A 6,012-nucleotide genomic window follows, 5' to 3' on the forward strand; every position below is an offset into this window, starting at 1 on the left:
CGTTTCGTAGTTCTCCATGTACCCGTCTCTTTTAGCAATGATCTTCCACTGCAACGCCTCCATATCAATGATTAAATGAGGCCCAACATTGGTACATATAGAGTTCTTTGTACCACATTGCTTACATATTGCTTGTTTTCGTTGTTGTAAAGAATTGAAGGCCCCTCAAACCTTTTCTGTATAACGGACCCAAATCAACTTCTAGAGTTGTTTTTATCCGTCTTGTTGCATCGCCACAGATATTGCAATATTGTGTTGTCATTATAGAAGGTTCTTCATGTAATAGTTCATCAACAACATTACCAATATTTGAGTTGCAGTCTACCACATTTTTATTAGGCCTCTTCATAGTCAATAACATTTCTCCGCGGCTTTTATAAACAGACAAAATTGCTCCTTTGGGTGAGAGTTCTTTGACTATTTTGAATATTATTGCTCCAGAACGCAATGCGTACTCATTATACGCAGGCCAATCAATATACCCAGCTCGAATGCAATGAATTACTGCATCAAAAGCGCAGGTGTTTATAAACTTAAGCAAACACTGAGATGTCGGCAGAAGAGGTTTGTGATTTCCATTAACAAGGAGAGATACCTTTTTAATCAATTTTGGACGTTGATGGAGATTTTCAATATCGGGAAAACATTCCAGGTAGACAACAGGCTTTTTCTTTTTAGGCAGCACTCCTCCCCAGCCATCAACTTCATTTAAATAACTACTTTCATTGTTTGTTATATCATGTAATACTTCTGTGGACTTCTCATTTAAACTGTCAATGTGTGATACTTGCTCGGCATCCGACCGTGAATCCAGGAAAGTTGATGATGGTATAACCTCGTCAGTGGCAATTTTTCTTTTTCTGTAAATAGGCGAAATGGGTGATGAATCCATTTCAAACAAAACCTTCTTTTGACTGGTAGATGAAATGATGTTTGCGGAGGATTTAGAAGAACTAAGTGGTAAATCGGCTGATTTCATTACTTCGTACGATTTCTTATACTTGAAATAGGTGTGGGGCTCTTTACGGAGTTTTTATTGCAACCAGATATTTTATGTTTTGGTGTTCTCTCTTTGTTCTTTAAATTGTCATCTAAATCATCATTAACAGTTGAATGATCTACAAATATAAATACAAATACAAATATGACAGAAAAATTCATTTAATCGTTGAGTTACCAGAAGTACTTCGCCGTGAACTGGATGTATTTCGTAATGGAGATTGCCCTAAATGGTTGGAAGATTCAATGTCCTGCCCGGAACAGGTAGTTTCTGAATCAGTTCCTTTATCGGATGAAATATCAACATTTTCACGTCGATTCCTTGCATACTTGTTTGAGGCAAGCAAGTTTACAGTACCACGCAAAGCTGTCAAATGACGAAGAACAACTTTATCCAACTTCAGTTTGCGATTTGATTCTAAAATATAGTTCTTTAGGTCCTTGAAATACGCTTCACTGTGTGCTGAAGATGCTCTCTCGATCCCAGCTATATCGTACTCCGTTTGCGGGCGATGGAATTTCGGAACGATGTGTGTCCATAATACAAACTGGTTTGAAAGTTTGATTAACTTTTCACCAAAATTTCTACACATGTATTTATTTTCAATTCCAATCAGTGTAACATTTGTCTGCGTCCTCACCGCAATATCTTCCACGAATCTTACAATCGGTCTCTTCTGATCATTGGGCTCAGGATTTATCTCACCATCATAATTCATACTACTGAAGTCACTGAAAACGTCATCCTCTGTGTTACGATCTTTAGGATTCCAGTTATTAAGTCCAGTTTTCGTTAATGTCATTAACAAATCGCGCGATAAGAAGCATTCATCGTTTTGATTATTTTCCACGATATTCGGGGAGAAGGCCATCGTCAGCACTGCGCGCAAAAGTCTTTGAAATTTATCAATACTTGTTTGGAGTACCAACAATGCAACACAGCGTAAGAAAAAGTCTTTGATATGAGGTTGGTTTTTAGAAAAGCATGACCAGTTAGCGATAAATTTGATAAGATGAGCAATGTCAAGACGCAAGACTGTCATCCCATCCTCTCGAGGACTAGATCCTGAAATTTGAGAGAAACAATCGTCGACATATTTTTCCAAACTGCGTCCATTAAATGCCAAAGTTACAGCATTCATGAGTGCCAAAGAATAGTCCGTAACCACTTCTTTAGGAGCTTTAGCACCTGAGCGCATCCACTCTCTTATCCAGTAGCATAAAGTGTTTGCATCATGTTTTCCTGATGCCATTTGTAATAGTTGCAGTATGCTGTCATTGTAGCCTGCCACAGCTTGGTACATAAAAATGGTAATTTTTGATCCATCCGTCAAAGGTAATCGTTGCGTAATATTCCCAGTTGCGTCAATGCTGATGCAGCCTATCTTGTTGCTTTTCAAGAAAACTTTATACATCGACAGTTGCTCAGGTAGCCAATACATAACGTACGGTTTGTTTAGGCCTATTTCTCTAATACCAGCAGAGTATTGGGGAGATTGTGGAGCCTTAAATAAAGACATCATCGGGTTATCACCAGATTTAACGCCGAGTTCCTTTTCTATTCTTTCTTGTGTTACTTTTCGAAGGACATTGGACGAGTATAAATCCGCAGGTTGAGGATCACCGAACTCCATACGCTTATGAGGTTCTTCTCGGCGCCATAAGTAAGCCGATTTTCCGTGCAACTCACCAGCAACCATTCTCCTCCTATGGCCTCGAAGTTGTCGTCTTTTAGTGTGAATAATGCCTCGCGTATCCAAAGTAGAAACATTGAAATCAATTCCAAATGAATTTCGGTATGACATTCAGAACAATTTCCTTTGATTGATAAGAAAATTGCACCTGCATTTCTGTTAATTTTAGCGTTTTTAAAAACAAATGGGCATGGTAACTTTAACGTTTCATAAATTGAATAATAAATTTTGTCATTCCACCCATCGGCTAAAACTTCGTATGCCCCTGTTTGTATTCTTTCAACTGCACCCCTATTTTATCCCATTCTGTCAAATTCAAATGAATAGATTCTCTCAACTCCTTCAAGGTGCCATCATTTTTTATTGGAGTTTTAAATGACCAGTTATCGTCACGAGTTTCCGTGAAGCCGGTACGATATGCCAGTATGAACATTATTATTTATAGCTCCTCGATTTTGTGTAATGTATTGATAAATATAGTCCTTTTTTAATATTTTGTCGGTTTTTTCAGATGCAGCTTGCCAAATGAAGTCACTGTATGGTAGATACTGCCCATTTTCCATAAAGTTGCAGCCCTCGAAAATTTCGAACAATTCATCACAAGTAAATTTTGGTTTCTTAGGCATTGTCAATGTTGCTAGGAAAACACTAGATTAACATAGAATGAAAACTTTACTCTGTTCACTCTCGCGATATCTGATACACTGGGCCCTATAAGAGAATCGTTCAATGTTGTAAAGCAGAGGTGCTCAACAAATTTAACTTGCTGAGCCAAATGACAACAACGTCAATACCAATTACAAAAACATCGTTCTAGGAATTGCAAAAAGTATTTCAACCAGCGTTGCCGTTTTGGTCCAATTGGACCAAAATTGGTAGCTTCACTTTCCTTTGGTAGTTTGGTTGGTTTGATGAAGCTTTTGGTAGGCAAAAATGTTTTGAAAATGCAATCCAATTGAGCACTAAAATTTGTTCGCTTCCTAGCCAGCCAAAAAACCGAAAATGGTTCCGTAAAGGAAAAAAAAGTGGAGGAAAATATGTGGCAGGAGCATATGTTTTGAAACGGATGCGTTTTTGTCTGTTTTTCTGAAAATTTTCTGGTTGAATTTTTCGTTCAATACGCTTTCCTTCTACACTTGACAGATGCTTTTTCATAGTTCGGGAAAAGATAAATTAAGGAAGTACCTGACGGTATCGAACACGGCACCTTCAGTAAGCTAACAAATACTAGCACACTGTTCTGCATGTTCAGCCACTGCTGCTTGAAATAATGTCATCATATTCGAAGGTTTTCCAGATACGAAAATGAACGAAAACTGTAGTCGTTTCTGAATACGAAAACCGCATTGAATTTTGACCGATTTTGAATACGTGAATTAATGAAAATTGAAATCGTTTGCGTAGCTAAAAAATCCGTGAATTCAAGAAATTTCGTTTTGAGGTTTGGTAGTTTGAAAAGTGATTTGGTAGGCATTTTGGTACATAAACATTTGCTCAAGTGGCAACACTGATTTCAACCTCAAAACCAAGAAATAAATGATACAAGCATACGTGAGGCAGCAGTGAATGAATGTCGATCGACTTTTGTCCCGCTTGTTTTTGGCGAGTCAACGCTGCTTTTATTTGTTTTGCTGTGTTTGTTGCAAATGAGCCAAAGTGAGCCACAGTGATGTTGTTGTGAGCCAACTGAGACAATTGAGCTACTGTATGTTCCCTTTCAGACACGTCAAGTCTTGAAAGCAATTTTTTCCGCATTCTCTTTTGTGTTTTCTATTTGCTTCCACACGCGTCAACTTTAATTGAATTCAAGTCCTTGGTTCTTTAAATGGGAAGCAACGAAAAGATCAAAAGAGACAAGAAAACTTGAAACGAATTGACAGTACGGAGGTATCTGTACTCTTCCCCTCTCTTCTCACCTCCTTCGCCAACGAACGAGCAGACTTGAAAGCAAGACTTGACGTGTCTGAAAGGGGACTTACAAAGAAATAAAAGTTCTAAATTGTGCTTTTGCAACAAAGCCGAATAGCAGGATCGTGAATCAAAAGCAATAAAAAAGGAAGAGCTTCATAGAGCCGCCACACAAACGGCTTGTCAAACCTATTTTCTTCATTTCGCCATACACCATACAAGTATGACTCGTTAAAGCAGATAATTTAAGTTTTCTGTCGGTTCGGAATGTAAAGTTTGCTTCTCTTTAATTTTTTTTCGTATGCCCTCACTCGTTGAAAATTTAGTTGCGAATAAGGCGATTTTGCAAAATTTAGATTTTTGTAAAACTTCCGCTCAAGCGGTTTGTCAAACCTTCAAGCACCCCATGCGCTGCAAATTAGGCGGTTTAAGGTCTGGATATTGCGGTCGCCTGAACTCGTATTTATCCAGCTTTGACCCTGAAATACCAAACACACCCCTTCACCTACCCACTTAAGCCCGAACAGCTAACATCCCTCTTCCCTATGTCCAAATCCATCGAAAAGAGTTTTCAAACTAAAAAAACGAAGTGTGTATTAACAAAAATATTAAAGTACTCTATTATCTTTAACTAAAAAAAAAAAACAAAAACATATTTTCGACTTCAAACTAGAAAAAAAAAAAAAAAACAAGTAAGAAAGTCTAAGTTCGGGCGAAGCCGAACATTAAATACCCGGCGCAAGTATTAAATATAGGTTTTTTCACCTTTCCGAAACCTTCCGCTAGATGGTAAGCCGGGGTGTATCAATTTTGAGTAAATTAGCGTCCTTAAATTTCGAAATATTGAAATTTCAAGCATATCTGAAATTTACCGTTATATGAAAAGCGGCCTCAATTTTAGTCCGATTTCAACAATTTTCAACGGTTTGCTTTTATGTGGCAAGCACAATAACCATACCGAGCTTGGTACAAATTACTAGAACGGTTAGCGAGATACATATATGTGATCACAAGTGGGCGGTGCTACGCCCATTTTCCAAAATTTTGTCATAAACGTATTTCTTGGTAAAGAATTGTTGCAATCATCAATTTTGAATAAATTAGCTTCAATATTTACTGATTTATCGAAGATTTTGTATTTCTCGAAATTACCGTTATATGGGATGTGGGCGTGGTTATTGTCCGATTTTAGATTTAGTTGGTATGCTGTACCAGGACCAACAACTGTGCCAAGTTTGGAAGAAATTGGTGTAGCGGTTACCAAGATATACACATGTAACCATAAGTGGGCGTGGCTACACCCATTTGCCAAAATTTTGTAATATTCTTATTTTTCGTCTAAGACTCATTGCAAATATCAATTTTGAGTGAATTATCTAGTAGTTACTAAAATATCGCAGTTTTCGTTTTT

Source organism: Rhagoletis pomonella, unplaced genomic scaffold, assembly GCF_013731165.1.
Source record: "Rhagoletis pomonella isolate Grant_MI unplaced genomic scaffold, Rhpom_1.0 Rhpom_scaffold_00001, whole genome shotgun sequence".
NCBI lineage: Eukaryota > Metazoa > Arthropoda > Insecta > Diptera > Tephritidae > Rhagoletis > Rhagoletis pomonella.